This window comes from Chiloscyllium plagiosum, chromosome 9 (genome assembly GCF_004010195.1).
Source record: "Chiloscyllium plagiosum isolate BGI_BamShark_2017 chromosome 9, ASM401019v2, whole genome shotgun sequence".
In the NCBI taxonomy this organism is placed as follows: Eukaryota; Metazoa; Chordata; class Chondrichthyes; order Orectolobiformes; family Hemiscylliidae; genus Chiloscyllium; species Chiloscyllium plagiosum.
The window spans coordinates 92,854,272-92,877,948 of record NC_057718.1 but is presented as its reverse complement, the minus strand read 5'-3'; the positions used below and the strand labels follow the sequence as shown (position 1 = coordinate 92,877,948).

At 41.2% G+C, this 23,677-nt stretch overlaps 1 long non-coding RNA gene across 1 annotated transcript in view; it reads left to right on the top strand.

Annotated features, from left to right (window-relative positions):
* The window catches only part of LOC122553065, a 41,784-nt gene that overhangs the window by 16,905 nt on the left and 1,202 nt on the right, over positions 1 to 23,677 (top strand). Inside the window, exon 2 of the long non-coding RNA XR_006312609.1 lies at positions 11,968 to 12,076. This is a non-coding gene — a long non-coding RNA (uncharacterized LOC122553065). The remainder of the gene's footprint in view (positions 1 to 11,967; positions 12,077 to 23,677) is intronic.

Genomic DNA, 23,677 nt, shown 5'->3' with positions numbered 1-23,677 from the left:
CCATTTTGCCCATCAAGAATGCACCAACCCTCCAAAGAGCCTACCACTCAGACCCACACCTCTACCCTACCCCTGTAACCCTGCGTTTCCCGTGGCTAACCCACTTAGCTTGCATATCCCCGGGCACTCTGGGTAATTTGGCATGGCCAATCCACCTCACCCGCACACCTTTTTCGTACCTAATTCTTCACAAGTGTGTAGCATTTAATGGACGTAAACATTTTCTGCAGTCTTTTGACCAATTTGCTGGGGTTTCCCATGGGACTGATCGAAAATGTTACTTGTATTCTGGATGTAGCTTACAAACCTTCTGAAAAATGCTACTGAAACAGAAAAAATACTGTTTAAGCAGAAACGTCAACCGAGAGCTCAAGGCTCACATGCAGCTCTGTCTTGTCAATCCAGTAACTGAAGTCTAGCAAACTCAGTTCGGTTTTGTTTAGATTTCTTGTTTGCCAGTTTTTCCTGTTTGTACATGAAGGACCCAGGGGCTTCATGACTATTGCCTCATTAGTGATTAATTCTGCTCAAAGATCTGTCAGCGCTAACTTAGAAGTATGTAAATTAGCAGGACTGTGGATTTAAGATGTACATGTGGCCCTAAGGCTACAATGGACATCAATGCGGTCAGCAAACAGAAAATCCTGGCCAACCCTGGCCTAGATGGAGCAGAAGAACATTTTCTTTTCAGAATAGAAAAGAAAGATTGGAATTGCTACAATGTCTTTCACAACCTTCAGATGTCTCTAAGCATTTCAAAGATAATGAAGTTAAAAAGCACACAACACCAGATTATAGTCCAACAGGTTTATTTGGAAGCACTAGCTTTCGGAGCGCTGCTCCTTCATCAGGCAACTACCTGCTGAAAGTGCTCCAGGGAGGGATGAGAGTGAGTAATGGAAGGTGTTGCATGTAATAATGAGAGTAGCAGAGCTTGAGCATTTGTGGGAGGTGAATGAAGTAGCAGAGTATGAGGTGGCTGAGAGAAGGGTGTGGCACTTCACCTGGCAGAGCGGAGAATGTCATTGGCTTTCTTTCTGGATTGCTGGTCATTCCTCCCTACCCAGGAAACCTCACTGACCAGGGTGGCGACCTTGGACCTGACTGTCCTCCAGGAAGAGCACTCCTCTCCTTTGCAACACTCCATCCACCAAGCCATCCAGGTCCCCTATCAGAGAATCATGGTGCCATTGTCCCCTTCTCCACCATGTTCTGACCCAGACCTTCAATGAGTGGGGCAGCTTTTAAATGCCAGTACTTGTCAAGGTGCACAGCTGCCTTTTGAAGATGGCACAGATGTTAAGAGATGCCAGTGTTTCAGTGGTCATCCGTTGAATGGCAAGTTGGTAAGATGAAGTGAGAGATACCTTTGTGCAAGGATAACAATGAGGAGAGTTTGGTAAGATTAGCAAGAAAACTCATCAGGGATCATGGTGGAACGTCCTACCACTCAGACTTAGTCAAAAAAAAGTAAGTATTGGCTCACTATCTAGAAGACCCCACTGGAAGGAAATCTGTTACAGTGCCATGAGCAATATGCACTATACCATGGAGTAAAGCACCTCCATTCCTTGTTAAACTCTACAGTTTGCCCTTAAAATGCATGCTGGCTTTCCTTAACCAACTTGCATTTGCCCAAGTGACCATGAATTTCTGCCCTGAATTATCAACTGTAAAAGTTTATGCTGCAATAAATTTGAATGGATTGGCCTGTAGTTACCAATATTATCTTAACACCCTTTTTTGGACAAGGTAATTTCATTTGTAATTCTCCAGTCCTCTGGCACCACTCCTGTGTTTATGGAAGAATAGAAAATTATGACCAGTACGAGCACAATTTCAACTTTCACTTCTTTCCTGCATTGTGTCCAGTTCTGGTACCTTATCAAATTGAAGTACAGACAGTCTGTCCAATACTTCACCCTTAGCAATTTTAAAACCATCAAATGCTTAAACTATTTCCTCCTTCCACAGTAACCTGAGGAACTCCTTCTTCCTTGGTAAAGACAGATGCAAAGTATCATTAATACCTCAGTCATTCCCCTTGCCGACATGAGTAAGCCTCCTTTTTGGACTCTAATTGACCCCAGGCCTCCTTTATTCCCCCTTTTAAATGAGGCTTGGTTTGTCTCAATTGGCTAGGCAGTTGGTTAGCAAGGCAGAGCGATACCAACAGCTTGGGTTCACTTTCCACACCAGCTAAAATTACCATGGAGGACTCTTCCTCTCAATCTCCATTCCACAGGCTCACTGCTCTCCTCATCTCAAACCTAAATCGAGTACCCCTTATCCTTAGGCTGTGACCCCTTATTCTGGACTCCACCATCATTAGGAACGTCCTTCCTGCATCTGCTCTTTCTGCTCTTGTTAAAGTTTTTATAGGTTTATATGAGATCCCACCACTCATTTTTCTGAACTCCAGTGAATACAATCACAACAGCTGCAACCTCTCCTCACCCATCAGTCACGCCATCCAGGAGTCAGTCAGTTTAATCTCTGCTGCACTCTCTCTATCAGAAGAACATCCTTTCCATGTTAAGGAGGCCAAAAATGCACACAGTGTTCCAGGTGTGGCCTCACCAAGGCCTTGAATAATTGTGAGGAGATAGTGAGATCCACAGATACTGAAGCAAGACATCCCATCTCCTGTACTCGAATCTTCTCATTATAAAGGCCAACATACCATTTGCCTTCTTTATCACCTGCTGTACCTGCATGCTTACCTTCAGTGACTGGTGTATAAGGACATCCAAGTCTCATTGCACATTCAACTGTCTCAATTTATAGCCATTTAGATAGTAATCTGCCTTCCTGTTTTTCCTACGAAAGTGGATAACTGCACATTTATCCACATTATGCTGCATCTGTCATGTGTTTGCTTATTCTTTCAGCTTGCCCAAATCACATTGAAGAATCTCTGCAGCCTGCTCACTGTTCAGCCTCCCACAAAGCTTTGTGTCATCTGCCACTTTAGTTCCTTCATCCAAATCATTAACATATATTGTGATTAGCTGTGGTCCTAGCACTGACTCCTGCACTACCCAACTAGTCACTGCCTATCCTTTGGAAAAAGGTTTATTTCTACCCTATGTTTCGTGTTTACAAACCAGTTTTCTATCCATCTCAATGCTGTAGCCCCCATCCGAAGTACTTTAATTTTATTATTAACATTTTACTGTCGTAGTGGGACTTTGTAAAAAACCTTCCAAAAGTTGAAATAAACCACACCCACTGGCTCCACTTCATCAACTCAATTAGTTACATGCTCAAAAAATTCCAGTAGATTTGTTATGCATGATTTCCCCAAAGTAAATCTGTGCTGACCCTGTCTGATTCTGCCACTGCTTTTCAATTACTCAGCTAGTAAATGTTTTACAATAATCTTTAGCATTTTCCCCACGATTGACCTCAGACTGACTGGTCTAAAATTCCTGGTCTTTCTCTGCCTCACTTCTTAAGCAGAGGGGTTGCATTAGCTACCTTCCAATCAGAAGGAACTGCTCCAGAGTTGGTAGAATCTTGAAAACTGACCACCAATACATCCAATATTTCTAGGGACACTTCCTTAAGTATGCTGGGATGTAGATTATCAGGGCCAAAAAATGTTGAGCTAGAAAAGCATAGCAGGTCAGGCAGCATCCGAGGAGCAGGAGAGTCGACATTTCAGGCATAAATCTTTCATCAGGAATGGGGGCCTGATTATCAGGGCCTAGGGTTTTATTGGCCTTTAATACCATCAATTTCCCTAACACTGTATCCCCACCAATTATCTTGAAAACATCCATTTCATTAAATGCTGTCTTTATCAACATTTCTGGTATGTTATTTGTGTCATCCTTTGTGAATACAGAACTAATCTTTGCTTTTTGTTGATTGACTATTTCTTTGCTCCCCTTTACAAGTTCTCCTATAAGGAACCTATGTTTGTCTTCACAAATCTTTTTCTCTTCACATCTCTTTACAGTCAGTTTTTATGTTCCTTGCAAGCTTATTCTCAGCCTCTGTTTTCTAGTTCTTCATCAATCCCTTTGTTCTCCTTTGTAGAGTACGAAACTGCTCCCACTCCTCAGCTCCATTCCTTTATTTCTGAGCAATTTGTAAGCATCTTCCTGGGTCTAATGTTTCCTGCTAAGTCACGGTTTGGTCACTTTTCCTAGTTTTCATTTGTTGCAGTTCACCCACACACTGTTTGGATGGCTGCCATTGCCTTTCCACCATCACCCCTTTAAGTAACATCCCCAATTTATCATAGCCAACTCACGCCTCATGCCATCATCATTTCTTCTACTTAGATTCAGGACCCTAAGTGCAGAATCAAGTACGTCTCTTTCCATTTTGATGAGGAATTCTATCATATTATGATCACTCATCCCCAATGGGACCCACACAACTAGATTATCAATTATTCTTTTCTCATCCTACAATGCCCAGGCTAAGATGGTAATGACCTAGTTGGCTCATCAATCTAATGGCCCAGAAAACCATTCTGTATACACTCGAGGAATTCCTCCTCAATGAGATTGTTATTCATTTGTTTTGTCAAATCTATATGCAGATTAAAGCCATCCATAATTTTAGATGTTTCTATCTTGCATGTGTCTCTAATTTCCTGTTCAATTGCACTATCCTATGCTTTCATGGGAATATACCTTGACCATACTTGAACTGTTTGTTCTTTAAAGTTAACTCATTGTTTAATTACAGTTTTGCTTGCAGATCCTTCTTTCCACTTTATCTGGGCTAGATCCATTCTTGCCCAATCCTACACCATCCCTCATTAATTTTTCTTGTTTGGATTTCTCTTTGTCTTTTTGTCTTGATCCATTTCAGCAACCACTTTCCCAAGAATCCTACTATCCCAGTCAATATTTGGATACCCAGTAAGTCAAGACCTCTTATTAACGACTGTATGTGCCTTGTATTTCTTTAATTTCCTTGCAATATTGTTCCTTTACATCCTTCCTGCCAACTGGTGGCCTGCAGAGTACATTCAGCAATGTCATTGCATCATTTTTGTTCCTGAGCTCTGGTCAAATAAATTCAGTCCTTGGGGTGGCACAGTGGTTAGCATTACTGCCTCACAGAGCCAGGGACCCGAGTTCAATACCAGCCTTGTGAGACTGTCTGTGTAAAGTTTGCGCATTCTCCCCGTGTCTGTGTGGGCTTTAGATGGGTCCTCTGGTTTCCTCCCACAATCCAAAGATGTGCAGGTTAGGTGAATTGGCCATGTTAAGTTGCCCATAGTGTTTAGGGATGTGCAGGATAAGTACATTGCTTACAGGTAAATCTAGGACAGTAGGGCAATGGGTCTGGGTGGGTTACACTTCGGAGGATTGGTGTGGACTTGTTGGGCTGTAGGGCCTGTTTCCACCCTGTAAGGATTCTATGATCCATCTTGGACATCCTTTCCCTCCTGTAAACGTTCTCCTTTATCAATACTGTTGTCCCTCTTCCCTTCGTTCCTAATCACTGTAGATCTATGAAATATTTAATACCCAGTCTTGCCTTCTTTGAACCAGGTTTCTGCTGTTGCCACAATATCTTATTTCCATATGACTAAATGCATCTGCAACTTGCCAATCATATTCACCTCACTTCACACACATTCATATCTATGCATTGTAACCCTGAAATAGACTCACAGAATCAGAGAGCACAGAGAAGGCAGTTTGACCCATTATTACCATGCTGGCTCTTTGAAAGAACTATCCAGTTAATCCCCAGTCTTCTGCTCTTTCCCCTAAAGAGCCACAAGTGGAGTCATCTGTATATGACTTGCATTAATTTCTGATCAATGTACAAAAATTCAACACAAAGATTCATCATTCAGACAGGGCTGACAAAAAGAACATTTCTAGTGAGGTTTCAGTAGGATTTTAGCCTTTAAGGAGAACACAAAAGATGGTGACAATGGGCACACACTTAGTACATTGGAAGATTAAAGGATTGTCTAATGAGTCATCTAGCACCCACTATTTATCAACGCTGCTCTCACACACATACACGCACAAACACACATAACTCACTGAACAATGACTTCCTGAACAGGCCTATTGGTAATGTTTAGATTAGACTGTGGTTAATTATCTCTTTGTTTATTTTAATAAAGAGACATCCGAGTGTTGCAGCTCACATGCACACAGGGTGGTAAGAATAATATTGCTTAGTAATGTTGCAAAAAGAATACTATTCATAATGAATTAATTAGTCCTGCATGTAAAATCTCCTGGAAGCTTAGACACAGTGTGACAGATACCGCATATGAACCAGAGATTTGCTTAAAAAAGGAAAATAGTTTTATGACTAAAATAGGATGAGAAATGTTTCCATTGAAGAGGTACTTATCAAAGAGTCAACAATTTTACCTCTGTTTTCCTGCTGCACATATTGTCGCATTGATTAGGTTGTATCCAGGCAACCACAAGAGCTAGGTAGCCATAATGTGTGAACATATTAAACAATAAAACAATAACCCATGGTCCTACACTACAGACAATAGCCTTTGCCTGAATGCCTTCTGTTGCATACTGTGACTAGTAACCATTATGCCTTTAATGTGTTAAAATTAGATCACAGCTTTTGTCTCTACCTCTGCATTTGTAATTTTAACAGCAATGCACCTTGTTAATTTGACAATCTCAGAATGGGGGCTTTATTCAGACGAGACATGTGAAGGTGTCGTAGTTTTTGCATCCTGTGTTTTTTTTTAAATAGCTAGCAACTTTTGAATTTTACATCCAGGAGCCAGAGGCCCCAACCACTGCAATAACTTGTTGCCAATTGACATTGACTGTATTCATTGCAGCTAAGCCTAAGATATTTCCTTTTAAATCAAGTTGATCTTTAGCTGATTGTCAAGGTACCAGCTCCATGTACTGATTGAAGTTCAGATTTTCTGGATAAGACTGCTTTACAATGATCTTGAGCTGAAGGTTAATGGACTCAATTAGCAAGAAAAATAATAATTTAAGTGCCACTTCAAATTTCTTCTCATATTTAAGCAAGGCAAATGTCTCAGTCAAGTCCCTAAAGAGCAGGAAAGGGTTTGACAAGTGGTTCAAATCCTAAAATTCAAAATCCTGTCTCCAACACATCCATTCATTTCAAGTCACTGTAATATTACTGGCAATGATTGAGGGTCTGGACATGGCTCCTGGTGAAAGTAGGAGCAGACCTCATACTTTCCTCGAAGCAGCTGCAGGGTTGAAGGGGGGAGGGGGTTGAGGCTGTCACACATTTCCTTCTGGAATGTGCCTTTGCAAAGGAAGCCTGGAGAGATATGCAGTGCCCTTGATCGAGGTTCATCCCGAGAAACTCCTTGGTGCAGGACTCTTTGCTCTACGGTCTGTTCCCCAGGGACGCACACCGATACAAACATCAACTTCACCTAGACGGCCATCAACTCAGTGAAAGATGCTTTCTGGTCAGCCCGAAACTTGTTGGTTTTCCAAAACAAGGAGTTGATCCTGACCAAGTGTTGCAGACTGGCACATTCCCAGGTCCAGGATTACATGTTGAGGGATGCACTAAATCCTGGGGCAGCTGCGCCAAGGTGCAGTGGGGAAAGACCACTGTCTAAGGTATTTCTGCTGAAGGTAAATGGGGATCCGTTCAGTTATCAGACCCTCCCAGTGTCTCAAATATATGTAAATATTGGTAATGTATGTATAAGAGAGTTGGATAGAGCCAAAGTCCAATGTTTTTGTTTTGTTTATTTGATATGCAACTGTACAAACTCGATCTGCATTTGTGACAATGTGTACATACACAAAAGATTTTTATAAATAAAGTATCCCTTTTAAATAAAAAGAAAAATGTCACTAGTGCTGAAAGACACCCTTTGATCAGCCTGAACCTTGCTGGTCTCCCAGAGTAAGGAGTTACCTCGGCAGAGTGCTGTAGACTGGGACATTACAAGGTCTAGGACTACGTGCTGAGGGGAACATCAAAGCTTGGGGCACCTCCTGCCAAGGCACAGTGGAGAAAGACCATTGTCTGATGTCTTCCTGCTGAAGTAAAATGGAGGTCCATTTAGTTAGCGGACCCTCCTAGTGCCTCAAATGCATGTCAACATAGTCTGGTTCATTAAGAGATGTCTTTGCTTTGTTTGGATGGATTCAAACTCCAAAGTGTGTTTGTTTCCTTGAAATATTACTACACAGAGTCAAATTACATTTGTGACTATGTATGCATATATAATTTTTATGAATAACGTACATTTTGAAATTTAAAAAAATGTCACCACTGTTGCAGTAACAGGACTACTTCATGTGGTAAAGCCTGGGGACACCCACTGAAGATGTGCAATGGGAGAGGTTGGTGCCATAGTGCATGAAGGGCTGGAAAGTCTCAGATCCCTTGGGGTGTATGACTGACAGAGATTGGACATTGAGAATTTCAAGAATATTGAAATTGTACACAGGCACCTCAGTGTGAAACACGGTGCATGGAGAAAATTTTATTCCTGTTTGGGCTTTTAACAGTTTCCTTGAAACCTTTTGACCTTGTTGTACCTGATGTGGAATGTATATTTGAAATGTTAATCCCATTTATAGTAAACTGTGTAATTTTCAAGTTGAATTATTTTATAATGTATTTTTATGGACAAGGTTTATTTTTGGAAGGGAAATAGAAGCTAAGATCCACACAGCAGTGATTCTGCATTGAATGTTTCCCAGCAGCAGATACAAAATCAGAGGAGTCAATTGGTTGGAATAAGCCAAGGTAGGGTTTTAAACTTGGCCTGCTTTTGAACTCCTTGTGGGTCAGGAGGAGCAAGGGATCATAGGCCTACCCCATGCTGCTAGAGTCCCCAATCTTTTGAGCCAATGGAACCTCCACAATTGCTGAATGCATAAAGTCTCAGCCTCTCCTTCCCACTAATAACATTCAGGGTCTATTCCCTTGGGTTCCCTATGGTGGCCAGATTCGCAGTCCAACCCACCATGCAGATACCAAGCACAGCTTGAAGGTCCAACTAGAATCCGGAATGTTTTACTCAACCAAATGTTGAAGAAAGAGCCTTCAGATCCCTGACTTTGCCACCCAAAACTCACCCCAGCCATGTTAAAATCTAGGCCATTGTTTGTCTTTCATCTTTTACACATCACTGCGCTTCTCAAAGGCACCAGATGTCACCATGATATGCTCTCCCACACCTCAGCAAAGTGATTATTCTTTATGGGGGAAGTTAGACAGACATCTGATATAGTAGCACTGAAGGGGAGAATGTTCATTTTGTCCAACCTCTGTTCAGAAGAGGACACAGAAGTAAACAAAGTCCAAAAGCCATGTGCTATCAGCCATATGAGCCAGAGCTGAGACTAAGCTGAAAATGTGTTGCTGGAAAAGCGCAGCAGGTCAGGCAGCATCCAGGGAACAGGAGAATCGACATTTCGGGCATAAGCCCTTCTTCAGCACTACTCCCACAACCACCTGATGAAGGAGCAGCGCTCCGAAAGCTAGTGCTTCCAAATAAACCTGTTGGACCATAACCTGGTGTTGTGTGATTTTTAACTTTGTACACCACAGTCCAACACTGGCGTCTCTAAATCATGACTTGTAACTTTAACACAATACTGTATGGCATTTTCACGAAATGTTTTGCTTTTTTAAAATGCCATCCTAATTCTGTCTTGGGGACACCAGGCTGCCTTTCCATAAATTGATGTTTTGCGTCTGCTTGTTAAGTACACAACCAACTTGAGTATAGCATTTTTTTCTGAAAGTCATTCTAGTTTAATCACAGTTTATAAGCATGTGCAAGGACGAAGCCGGGGGCAAGACAACTCAAATGTTAGTGTTCACCTCTTCCCAGATTTAAAATCTTTCTTAACAAGTGAAAGGTAAACACTGTCAAATGTAGTTCTACAGGCGGACCTGTCGGACATATGTTTAACTGAACCTGTGCTAATACAAACATCTCCTTCTGTGGTGCTTGTCCTATCTGTTCATTTACGATGCACATATGTCAGCTTCTGTGTCATGTACACAGAGCAGAAAATCATTCAGTCTCCTTCTGCTGAAAGGACAATGTTCAGCTTCACGTATTAAGCTCTTCTATCAGCTGTTTTCAATTGTTAGTGGGCTATGAATAAATATAATTTTTTAAAAAGCAGTTAAGTATGGCCCTGACCAACCTGTGAGCTTGACTATTCCAGTCCATGTTTGACCAGCCTCCCAACTTGCACTGTCCATCAACTTAAATTCATTCAAAAATCTGCTCTCCACACCCTAACTAAAGCCAAGTCTTGTCCACCCACTGCTTCTGTGCTCTCTGATCTACATCAGTCCAGTTTTGTCAATATCTCAATTCTTGGAATTGTTATGTACCCACCTTAAGACCCCCATGGCCCAATCTCTGTAACTTTAGCCAGCAGTACAATCCACTAAGATGTTTGTGTTTCTCTAGATTAGAGTAGTTTCCCTACAGTGTGGAAACAGGCCCTTTGGTCCAACCAGTCCACACTGACCCTCCGAAGAGAAACCCACCCAGACCCGTTTCCCCTCTGACTAATGCACCTAACACTATGGGCAATTTAGCATGGCCAGTTCACCTGCCCAACAGACACGGGGAGAATGTGCAAACTCCACACAGACAGTCACCGAAGGCTGGAATCGCACCTGAAATCCTGGTGCTGTGAAGCAGCAGTGCTAACCAGTGAGCCACCGTGCTGCCCCCCTATTTCTGGCCTCTCATGCTTTCCTAATGTAAATCCCTCCATCGTCGAGTATGGTTTCAAATGCTGAGGTGTTGTGCTTTGGGATTTTCTTCCAAGCCTCTCTTTCTCTCTTACCTCTTTTAAGATACTCTTTAAAACTCACCGATCTGCCTTAAAATACCTTTGCATGTGGCTCGGTGTATATTTTGTTTTGGAATACTTCAGAAAAGCATTTTCGACTATTTTATTCTGTCAAAACGCTGTATAAAATTACATTGTTGTTGTGCCTAAGGCGGCAAATTCAGACCATAGGTTTGGATGGAAGCGGTCCTCCAGCCCACTGGATCACACCTTCCCTGCCTACCAATCCTACAATCTTGCTATTAGATAAGCCAGCAGCTCTGTAAATGAGTACAGTATCCTGATATTGATCACTCCTCCTGGCAACGCATCCAATAATTAATCATCCTGTCTGCAAAAAAAATCTTGACATCGCCTGTGCAGCTGTCCTGTTGTTTTGGTATATCTGGAAGTATTTTGATTCACTAAAGTGGTGAATTTCTTTTGTTTTCCCAAGGATATGGCCACTTCTCACTGACTGCATGCAATCTCCCCGTAAAGGATAATACAAGTTGCAATCTTGACATGCGAGGAATATTAAGCCAATTACAGCCCTAGCAAAAGATTAAAGCTAATACCAAAAGCTGCTTGTGTCACTAAGTGAGTTGTTATTGTGCAGATGAACATTTAATGCCTTTTACCAAAGTAAGATTAGCTTTAATGACATCTTTAAACAGATAATCCATGATATATTTGCTCACTTATATCCTTTGTTCTTTGCCTCATAGTTAAAGCTCCCCATCTGTTATGTTTAATGTAGTTTGTTCCTTCCTCATCCATTACAACTTTGTGTTGTTTTCCTATTTTTGTAATAATGTTTTTTTTGTCCATGTTCTTCTTTTGTGCTGGAACCAAAGCCAGATTGACCTGTGTGACCGTATTGAAGGGTTTGAGGGACAGACAGAAAGACACAATAGCTTTGTAATGATGTTTAAACTGCACTTAGGCTTAGAAGAGCTATGGCAGCCAACTTGGAATACAAATTTGGGGGAACAAGGTGGGAGTGAAAGTGAGGGAAAGAAAATTACAGCAAATCTCCAACTCAAGGACTCCATAAACAAGCCTTGCTATATATCTATTACCTAGAACAAGTGACTTCACTTTAAATGAACTTTATTGGCTGTGCAGGGTAACCTAGGGTAATGAAAGTCTCAAGGTAATTTTTCTTTCTTTTTCTGTTTACCAGTTGTTGATTCATTTTTCTCGTATTGGTCCAGTTGAGTATCTGTCTGCCTCAGAAGGTAATGAACGCAGGTGAAGATCTAACTCTTCAACGAAAGAAACTCAATGAAAAGGTCAGTAATGAGACATGCTGTGCTGTTCATCAGCGCTTGACAGATAAAGTGTAGAATTTGTAGCTGCTTCTCAAGGTCAGGAATTAGTATGTAATGCAGAGATCAGAGCTTAAATAGGTTTGCACTAAAATCAAAAGAAACAACTGATTTAATTTGTAGAGAGTGGAAGGGGAGCAGAAAACTAGACCTGAGGAAATTCTGTAAATTAATAAGAAGGATAGTAGCTAAAAATATTCAATCAGAAAGAAAACCAGCAACTTACACTTATATGGTATTTCAATATAATAATCTCCCAAGTTGCTTTCCAAGTGTAATCAAACAAAGTTTTTGCACTGAGACGTAAAAGGTAACATTAGGTAAGATCACACAAAGCTCAGTTAAACAGATAGGTTTTAAGGAGTGACTTAAAGCAGGAATGTGAGATAAAGAAGCAGAGGTTTTAAGGAAGGAATTCCAGGGCTTAGGGCATTGACTGCTGAAGGCATGAACATCACAAACTCCATTCCTTTCTCACCAACTCCATCCCAGGAAAATGACTGAGGCTGAACCAGACTCTTTATAACCTCATTGTTGCAAATGACCTTGACAGAAGCTGAAAACTACTAAGTAACCATGAAAATAACCTTCCCTGAAAGTTTTAATGATGAAAAGAAGGGACAGAACCGTATCAACCCCTGACCAACATGAGCCATGGCTAAGAGATTAGGAAAGCTGAGAGAACCAGAGAAGAGTTTTTGAATAGCAGGAGAAAAATTTCCCATTCTCCAATCAAGTGTTGAATGGCGAGATAAAGATCTCAATACTGAGTGGTGAGAGGTCCATTAGCATGCAATAACATCTCAATTTTAATAAATGTCACCTCATTATTATGCAGTTTCCTATTCTCCCACTCATTGGATAAAAGCGAGGCAGTGACATTTCCCAACCAGAAAGTTAGAGCAGTGACCTGACTCCAGCTCACTGCCTGCACCTCTGGACCTCCATCTTGGAATTCAGCCACCAATACTTCATGGAGAGCAAAAAGCATCCATGTCCATGGATATTGGCATCAGATTCATTCCAGCATCACCAGATGTATTGCAACAACTGTATCTTTTATTTTTCTATATATTTGTTTGTTGATTGAAATAGGAAAAGAATTAGTTTAAAAACCAAGGATTTCTGCAGTTTTTAAACACAAGTAACTTGACATTGTAAGTGATATTTACACAGCTGTATGTTCAAGCAGTGGTGGAAGTCTGGTTACAGATGAACTGGAGCCAAGCACTATGTACAAATGGAGATTCGGCAGGCAACAAGTAGCAATTTGTCTATAGACTAGTGACCAGTTATCAATGAAAAAGGCCTCCTGGCTGCCAACAACTATGTGATTGACTGTCAAAGAGTCAAACAACTTGTGGATGTGGATGTTCAAAGGAGAAGCAATCAAAACTGCAACAGCTGCTTCTACTCAGCATTAAAACAGGTCCAGCTTGAACCTTTATTTTCCTGCATGAATTGCTATAAACTGTGTGTGGTTTTAAGCCAGAGGTTTTATCAGTGTAAACCAGTCCAAGTAAACAAAATTATCTAGAGAAGGTGGTAACTTGGTTTTAAAGTGGACAGTGAAGAAGGTATTACAAAGAGATCTTGATCAATTGGGTTAATGGGCTGAGGAGTGGCAGATAGATTTTAGTTTGGATAAATGTGAAGTAGGGCAGGACTTTTACAATTAAAAGTAGGGCCTTGGATAGTGTTGTAGAACAGAAAGACCCAGGGTTTCAGGTTCATAATTCTTCAAAGTTTGTCTCACATGTAGACGGGGTGGTTAAGAAGATGTTTAGTATGCTAACCCTCATTGCTCAGTCTTTTGACTGGACGACATGGAGTTGGGACAACATGTTGAGGTTGTACAGGACATTAGTGAGGCCTCTTCTAGAGTGCAATATCCTTTGGTTTCCTGTTGCAGGAAGGATATTATTAAGCTGGACAGTGTTCATAAAAGACTTACAAGGATGTTGCAGGAATGGAGGGTTTGAGTTATAAGGAGAGGCTGGATAGACAGGGATTTTTTTCACTGGAGTGCAGGACATTGAGGCGTAACCTTATAGAGCTCTATAAAATCATGAGGGGTATAGAAAAGGTGAAAAGCAAGTGTCTTTTCCAGAGGATGGGGCTTTTCAAGACTAGGGGCAGTATTTTTGAGATGAAAAGAGAAAGATTTTAAAAAGACATGAGGGGCAACTTGTATTGTACAGAGAGTGGTTCATGTGTAGAATAAACTTTCAGAGGAAGTGATGGACGCAGGTACAGTTACAACGTTTCAAAGACATTTGAATAAGGACATGAATTCCTTTTGAACGCAACTATTTGTATTCACAGTTCCATTTCAAAGAATGTATAAGCACTTATAACTGTCAATCAAACTGGACTAACATGGATGATGGGGGCTTGTGAAATCAGCCATGCAGCAAGAATGCTATAACATTGACACTTAAGCTTATGTCAACAGGTAGAGTGAAATAGCAATCACAGATTTGTTTAAAACTGTAGACAGTCTTTATCAAATACTTAAAAACCAGAAAACATAAGTACTTTGACAGTTTAGCTGTACTCTTGAAAACTCCCTGCACAAGCCCTTGATAACTCCCTTAGCAAAACAATGAGCTTATCTGTTTTTTACAGACAGTCATGCCTACTTTTACCCAACACTTCACCTCTCACAAAGGTTACCCATGACCATATCCAAACATGTACCAAACCTCTCCAAAAGGGGGCCATAGTTCCCCAAAAAAATCCAGCAGGTTTAGACCTCATGACTCAAAAGTACTTAAGTCATGTTTTGAACAATCCCTTCACGAACATTGGATGTGGCTGAAGGCAGCTGTACTTCAAATTGTGCAATTTCCTCAGATGTGTACGTTACATTAATCCCTCCACTCCAGTGAAAAAGGTGGGAGCAAGATCTGGGTTCAGGTACAGAACTTCCAGTTTCAGTCCTCAGGTACCATTTTGTCTATGCTGGCAAGTGCAAAACGTCAGGCTTGAGAGTTTGAAATCAGACTAAAACAAAATCGGCAATAAGAAATTGTCAATAAAGTTGAGAAACATGATAGTCATAAAAGCCCAATAAAGAATCATGTTGGACTTGAATCATTAGTTCTGTGTCTCTGACCAATGATGCTACCAGGTATGCTGAGTTCCTACAGCACATTTGGCTTTTATTTCAGAGTATTTCACTTGTGTTCAGTTGTGTGCACAGTATTTCACTTGTGTTCAGTTGTGTTTTAGTTTGTTGTTGTCAGAAAAACCCAAGTGATTCATTAATGTCTTTGAGAAAAAGGAACTTGCCATACTTACCTGTTGTGGCCTATGTGACTCCAGCACCAAATCAACATGTTTGATTCTTAATCAGTTTCCAAATTGGCAAGCCATTCAATTTCACAAAGGAAAAGACAATGGGCAATAAGTGCCAGGGTTAATACTAATACCCACATACTAAGAATGATTTAATGGTATGGTGGATAGTTTATTCCCAGGACTTCCTACAGAATAGCTTTCAAAGGGCATCTGACATACATAGAAACTGAAAGAACTGCAGATGCTGGAAATGAATTTCTAAGGAAGGGTCACTACACCTGAAATGTTATCTGTTATCTGCCAAGCTTTTCCAGCAATTTCAGTTTTTGTTCATTCATAAATAGGTTATTCTCTTCATTTCTTGCACCTGTTATGGACCAGGCCAGATCCCCTCAAAATATTTCAAGAAGGCAGCCCACACCCTAACTTTTCTAGTTGTTTTAAGCAGGTGTTGGGGGATATTCCAGGGGTGATGCAGCTGGCCCAACCACTCAGTTTTAACAAAACAGAATTTATTTACACACAACAAAAGAAAACCAAATTTAGAATAACGTAACTATTTGAAAACCCAATTGACTCTATCACAACTTAATGATGCTGTTCCAAATACTTGCCAATCCCCATTAAAAAAAACCCTTGGCAAAAAAAAGATCAAAGCAAACATAGGTTCTTACAGGAGAGATGTCAGAGAGTGAGAGAGAGAGAATCAGCATGGAGCTGTTTCTTTGAGTTCAGCAGCTTCTCTGGGTTCCCAGATAAAACTTGACATGCAGCTGCAAACAAAACAGCCTGCTAACACCAAAACAATCCAGAGAAAACTTGAGCTGGGAGAACTGGAACACTCCCCTTTCATTGTACGAGCGTTATTTTTTAACTTAAAAGCCTCTTCAAATCGATAAACCCAGACATATCGGAACCTCTGCCTTTATAACCCCTCTGAAAAAAACCGAGGACAACATAACCTTGTTAAACGAGCAACATCATCACATTTCCAAACAATTTATCTCTCTACATTCTTTCTGAAACTAGTGACAATGTTCCAAGAAACAGATTTTTAGCTGCAGCAGACATCACTTTTCTCTTATTGGGAAGAAACTGTTACTGAGGAGCTGTTGTCTTTTGGCTTATGGTTTCTTCCCAGGCTCCCTTGTGCCTGTTTTCTTATGTACAGAGCTGTAAGATTGAGGGGCTAGCTTCCAATGTTCAGAGAAGTCAACCTACCTTGCTCCCAGTACATTCTTGCCAATTTTGCATAAACTTTTGCAGTACCCACTATCCCTGTAGGTGTCACTGTGATTGGGGTTTTCAATGTGGGAGTTTTCGAAACAGATGGTGAATGGGGCTGATGTTGGTCCAAACTTCCCAAATGAGAACAGTCCAATAGTAGCCCGCAAAATAGTGATTCTTCAGTTTCTATCCTATTCTTATAGATGTCTAGAATGATCCTTTTGGTAAGATTCATCTAACTCAGAGTCTGCCAAAAACAAGAATAGGAGTCATGTTTAACCTTTGTAGACCATTACAAATATGACATATAGCTATTGTTCTCATGTAAAATCGGACTCCAATGCAATTTTGAACTTGCACTGGACATAAGGAATGAGCTGAACATTTTTGTTCAAACAAGTATTATTCATTCACCTCCTGGTGACCAGACTGAAGTAAACATTGTTTGATTTTTTTGAAATTGTTCTTTTGCAGTGCTATGAGAGTATGTATCTTCCTTCAGGCTTCCCAAAGAATGGTATTGCCCTTTACTGGTCTGCCCACAGGCCTCTCCCAGAGCACGCACGCATGCACACACCCATCCCACATCCAGCCTGTTGTCTTTCAATTGAAGTTTGACAGTTGAACTCTGTGCCAGCATTGACGAGACTTCCTGGTCCTGTCCCCCTTCCTGTTATCAATAATTGGCAAGTGCACTCTCCAAAGCCGTGAGTGTGAGCCATTGTCAATGAAATAAAATCTACTTGCAAATATTGGTCAGACATCTTGCTGATAACATTAGGTGGAGTGATGCAGCACACGATTTGGTTGAATCGTTATGATATGGAAGGAGGCCATTTGGTCTGTTCAGTCCATGCCAGCTCTCCATGGACCAATCCAGCTTGCTCCATTCCTCTACAGCCCTTCAAGTTTATTTCCCTCAAGTGTTCAACCTATTTCTTTTTGAAATCATTAATCTCCTTCCTCACCATCCTTGTGAATCTCTTGCCCAAAATCTTAAAACAGTATTCCATAGTCCCACCTGCTAATCAGAACAGATTTTCTTTAAGTATCTTAATCAAATCTGTTACAATTTTGAGCACTTCTATCAAATACCCCCCTCAATCTCACAAGGTGAACAACCCCAGCTTCTCCAACCTAACCATGTAGCTAAATACCTTCGAAAACAAAAACAGTATTTGCTGGAAAAGCTCAGCAAGTCTGGTTACATCTGTGTTGAGAAATCAGAGATAATGTTCCTCAAAATTTTTCTCTCCAAAAGTCCTGCTGAGCTTTTCCAGTAATTTCTGATTTTGTTTCTGATTTACAGCGTCCACAGTTCTCTCAGTTTTTGTTTTTAGCTAAATACCTTCAGCGCTGAAACTATTCTGAGAAATCGCCCATGCACTCATGAACTTTTACATTCTTCCTTAAGTGTGGTAGCCAGGACTGGAACAGTGCATTTGTTTTATACTAAGTAGAACTTTATACAATTTCAGTTAAGTTTTCCTTCTTTTGTACTTAATACCTAGGACTGATGACCCCACGTGCTTTGCTAACTGTTTTCTCAATATACCTATGACCTTCAAGGATCTGTGCATATGGCATCCTCCATTTCTACACACTCTTTAGAAGTGTACCATTTGTCTACATTGTCGCTTCCTATCCGTTCTGCCAAAATGATAGCAAATGACAGACTATACTCAGCCAGCCGCTTTGCAAATTGCAAAATGAAAACATCTATTGATTCATGATTGGGAGGCATTTGCAGAACAATCTAGATGTGCAAAGAGCTACATGAACAGACAATGTAGGATAATCAGTGAAACTGATAGCATAGCTAATTTTAGATTGCTGGAAGTGACATAGATTATTATGCAAGGACATTTCATCTGCAAACAAAGGAACACAGTGAAATCTTGCACCTTTTATGAATTATCCCAGACCTAGAGGAGCCAGTAGATCCTATTACTTTGCCCATGCCAACAACAATTAAAGTTGATTTGCTAGCCAATCAGCAGCCTTTTCTTTTTTTTATATTTTTTACAGTGAAAGCACCAAGTGAAAACAACTTTATTAACATTCCACCATCAGGAAAAACACCGTGCAGCCAATGAACCAGTGACAAGCAAAGCCCAGAGCGAGCAATGCTTACATGGAAAAGGTGAAGGGGTGGGTGGGAGCTAAATCAAAATAGAATTGGACGGGAAAATAAAGCACACAACACCCCACGGTGCCCACCTCTCTCTAAAGAGGTCCAGGGTATTGGTATACATTCCATCTCCAGGGACACCTGGTCCCAAACATAACCGCGGAAGAGGGAAAGGCTGTATCAACCTCTTCCATGGCCCACTGCCTAGACATGTTAATGGCCAGCTTGACCAGGCCCTGGAGCAGACCCACGAGGAGATCCTCTGACCTGCACCAAGTGCCCACAGATCAGGAACGTGGGGCTGAAGTGCAACCAAAACATAGAAGAAGATCTTTAAGAAAACTGAAAACGAAGTTCAGACACCCACACCCCATATGTACATGGTCCATGGACTCCAAAGCACCACAGAACAAACAGCAGCCTTTTTATTTGTGTGTGCAGGTGTGAGACACAGTGAAAGACACAAAGTGCACGAATCTTTATTCAATTCCCACCACCAGGAAGACAGGAAAACACCCGGGTGGCCAGTGACAAACACTGCCCTTCACATCAAAGGACAGTGCTGTGTGATCAAAACAGTGAGGGGGAGGGTAGGGACTAAATCAAAATAGAGTTGGAGGGAGAAATGATGCACTCCACTCCCTGCGGCGCCCACCTCTAATGTCCCATTTATTTTTTTTTTCCAAAAACAGAGGAGAAGGTTTTTCAGAAAATCAAAAAGGGAGTGCAAACGCCCACACCCAATAACAGCAGCCTTTTTATCTATACTATAAATTGCTCTGATTGGTTGCCATGAGATATTCATGTGTTTGGCCTGATGAGTGCAAGATGAAAAGCTTCAGCAACATGTCTTGCTTTCTGGCAATCTTCAAGATTGTTGTTGTCCAGGTTTTGTCAATTTCTTTGTATACACATTCCTGAGAAATAGAATGAGTGATGTCTGTAACTCCTGATACAAGGAAGAGGAGGGAGATATGGCTCATATAAAACAGTGATTGAGGCGATCCTAGTGATTATCAGCAGGGCAAGGGCGCCATGAGCTACAATTTACATCAAAGGACGTGAAATCCTCCATTGTACCACTGATGTTCGAGAGAGTCTTTGCCAGTGAGTCCATGCACTCAGGTGCACAGAGATTATTATTCTGAGTACTTACCTTTGAAATTACAATCTCTGTTCATTCATTAGAAACAAGATATGAGCCGCAAACCCATGGTCCATGACTTTCATGAGTTCTTCCTTTGGCATTCCTAACCATCTCCACTGTCTCCTGTGTGGATGTACTTGGAAAATCCATCACTACAATCCTTTCAAACTCACAGGAATTTTCACTTATTTGTGATTGCTTGACTCTGTCTGACACTAGTATTGGGAAACCGATGAGTAAGGGGTTTAAGGTGTTGTTTTGACACCAGTCACACAAAACAAAAGTTAGAACTGTTATGTAATGAGTCGTCTTTCCTCTTTCTGAGACACGCACACACATAGTCATACAATATAGGGTGACAGACTGCACAATCCAAATTCACTTCACAGAGTTACAGCTCTGGGCAAAGCATACTGAGTTTAAGGCAAGAGTTCAATTCTTCAAGTAATGATGGCCTGTGTGATCTCTGATCCTCAGCTTTGTCTTTTTAATACCATGTGTACTGACCAAGAGCAGGTCATTGCACACCAGTCTCAGAGGTGAACTGCAATCACTGGACCCACTGTGTCAACAATATAAAATAGAACAGCATAGCTGTTTGTTGTGGTAACACCCAAGTGTAATGGAAACCAGGACAGAACTTCCTAGCCATTGTACACAGTAAATCTAGTCATAGTTGGTTGAGCCATTACCCACCACTTTTATGAACATATTCATAACAGCCTGCAAAATGGAATAATGTTTGCAACTGCCCCAGTATCCAGTTGCATATAAGTTATCCTACCCCTGCATCTGGGTAGATGGTTCAGCTAATGGCAAAGACTTCTGATGGTACCACTGTGTGGATGTATTCTTTGATGTTCACCATAATCTATATTTGCTCACTTTGCTTTTAGGTAGGCTGGTCATCCTCATCATCTGATCACACATCATGGAAAATAGGAGCAGGAGTAGACCGTTCAGGCCTTCAAGCTTGCTTTCACCATTCAACATGATCATGACTGACCATCCAGTTCAATGCTCTGTTCCCACTTTCTCCCCATACACTTGGATCTCTTTAGCCCTAAGTACTATATCTATCTCCTTCTTGAAAACATTCAATGTTTTGGCCTCTACCACTTTCGGTGGCAGTAAATTCCACAGGCACACACTCTGTAGGTGAATAAGTTTCTCCTCACCTCAGTCCTAAGTGACGGTTATCTTGTGGATCATCTTTTGAGAATGTTTGGTACACTCTCTTGGTTGGTTAGAATGCTGTATCTCCCTGGCCTTTACTTGTGACTTCTCATGATTCCAAACCACTAGTTCTGGCCTTTGGATTTTGTGTTGGAGTTTTAAGCATCTTCTGATGCCACATGCCTTGCAGGTATTATTGAAAGCCAGCCAAATCCTTGATGGCAAATGTGAGGCTGCTGTTTGTCATACTTGCCAACATTGGCCTTAGTGCCAATGATGGACAAATTATGCATAATCTCTAGGCTGTCTACAGCAGTATTACTTTCTGTCTGTGGTTCATTATGTAGCAATGTAATCTTTGGATTCATCCAAGAACTCTTTGGAACGCTTCAATGAAAGCAATTGCTATCACATGCTCAATTATTGTGTTAGTGAACTCTACTGTGAAATTGCCATCAGATCCCTTGCCTCTGAACCAGTTAATAAAGTGGTCATTGGCCCTCATCACTTGTTGTTTAAAGGACATGAATCAAAAGATGGAGTCATTCAGACATTGCTTGATCTTTGAGTGTTGACTACATTTTTTTGGGTTTTTAAGGGGCAACATGGTGGCTCAGTGGTTAGCACTGCTGCCTCACGAGATCAGGACCCTTGATCCTATTCCACCCTCAGGCGACTATCTGTGTGGAGTTTGCACATTCACCCTGTGGCAGTGTGGGTTTCCTCTGGGTGCTCCAGTTTCTGCACACAGTCCAAAGATGTGCAAGCCATGGGAAATTGCCCATTGTGTCCAGGGATGTGCAGGCTAGGTGGATTAGCAACTGGAAATGCAGGGTTATAGGGATAGGGTGAGGGGATTGTGCTCTTCGGAGAGCCAGTGTGGACTTGATGGGCCAAGTGGCCTGCTTTCACACTGTAGGGATTCTATGATTCTAAGGTTATGTTTTTTCTCATTTTTTTATTTTTTTTCCCCAGCACCCATGTTGTGTGTGTGCAGGTGTGAGACACAGTGAAAGACACAAGGGGCACAAATCTTTATTCAATTTCCACCACCAGGAAGAAAATTCTAAGGTGATTATCTGACAAACCTGAAGTGTTCAGGCTGTGAAGTTCTTAACTGCCTGGAACAATTTTAACCCTGGTGACTTGTTTATCCAGTTCAAAACAATACAGGTCCAGAAAATAGGCTCTGTTGTGTGAACAGAGTGAACTCAAACAGTAGGCCTGCTGCTGTCCCATTAAGTATTAGAAATGTAATTGTCAATCTGTGGCTTTTTTTGCAGAATCAGTAGTATATTCTGTAAAAGCTTCAAATGTTCAACATTCTCAGTTCTTCAGAGCCTGATTTCCTGTGAGTTCCTGACTTGCAGTATCTTAACCAGCAACAGTTTGTTGCAATGGTGGTGTTGTTGCTGCCTTCCTGAGTTTTCTAAACACTCCACCAATCTTAACTCAAAAATTATTGTGAACTTCAATGGTAAATTTAACAATGAAAACAAAAAGGTCTTCTACAAGCTTTTACATGCAGTTACTGGGTCGCCTCATTTCTTATTCCAATCTCAGGTGCTTAATTCTCACTGTCCCTTTCCCATCCCACCCCCAAACTCCTGAAAAGGTGCCCTGCCACAAGAGTGGAGCCTCATGTCTTTGGAACAATACCAAATTCTACACACAAGGAATCAGCTATCTGGTGGCTATTCCTACACAAATCTCCACAGCAGATAGACTCATGATTTCCCAGGTCAGCAATCCTACAGGGAGACACTACCTGCTTAATGGAGCAAGGTATGATATCCAAGGATGTAAGGACTATGTGTGGGATACTTACAGTGTTGCAGAATCACTTACACAGTTCAATATTGTGAGTCACTTCCACATCAGTTCTTCTGTTGTACATGAAAATGTTGAGGCTTATACATTTCACAGTGACTCTTCAAAAACACCGCTGCCACCATGTTGTGTTCTTTTGTTTATCTTAATGTACTAATCAACCAACAAGGATTGCTAAGACAGTAGTTGAGTCTTTATTTAAAGATATGAACCCGAGTAAAATTAGAGTCAATTGGAACACTCTCTGCTGTATGTCACAAAAGAAGATTAAAAATCACACAACTCCAGGTTATAGTCCAACAGGTTTATTTGGAAGCACTACCTTTTGGAGCACTGCTCCTTCATCAGGTGGTTGTCAAGCAGCGCTCCAAAAGTACAAAGTCCAACACCAGCATCTCCAAATCACAAAAGAAGACGTTTGTATTTATTGGAAGTCAGTCATTAGAAATCCAGAACATGTCGGCAGGAGTTTCTTCAGAGTAGAAAGATGCTTTTAATCAACCTGCCCAGAGATGTTATTGCACATCTCTTGAGCAGGTTGTACTTGAACCCAAGCCATCCAGCTCAGAAGTGAGGACATTACCATTGCACCATAAGAACCCCATATTTCTCATGGAAGTGTCTGGGGACCAACCATTTTCAGCTGCTTCGTCAATGACCTTCTCTCTGCCATAGGGTCAGAAATGAGGATGTTTGCTGACAATTACACAATGTTCAACACCATTCATGACTCCTTAGATACTGAAACAGT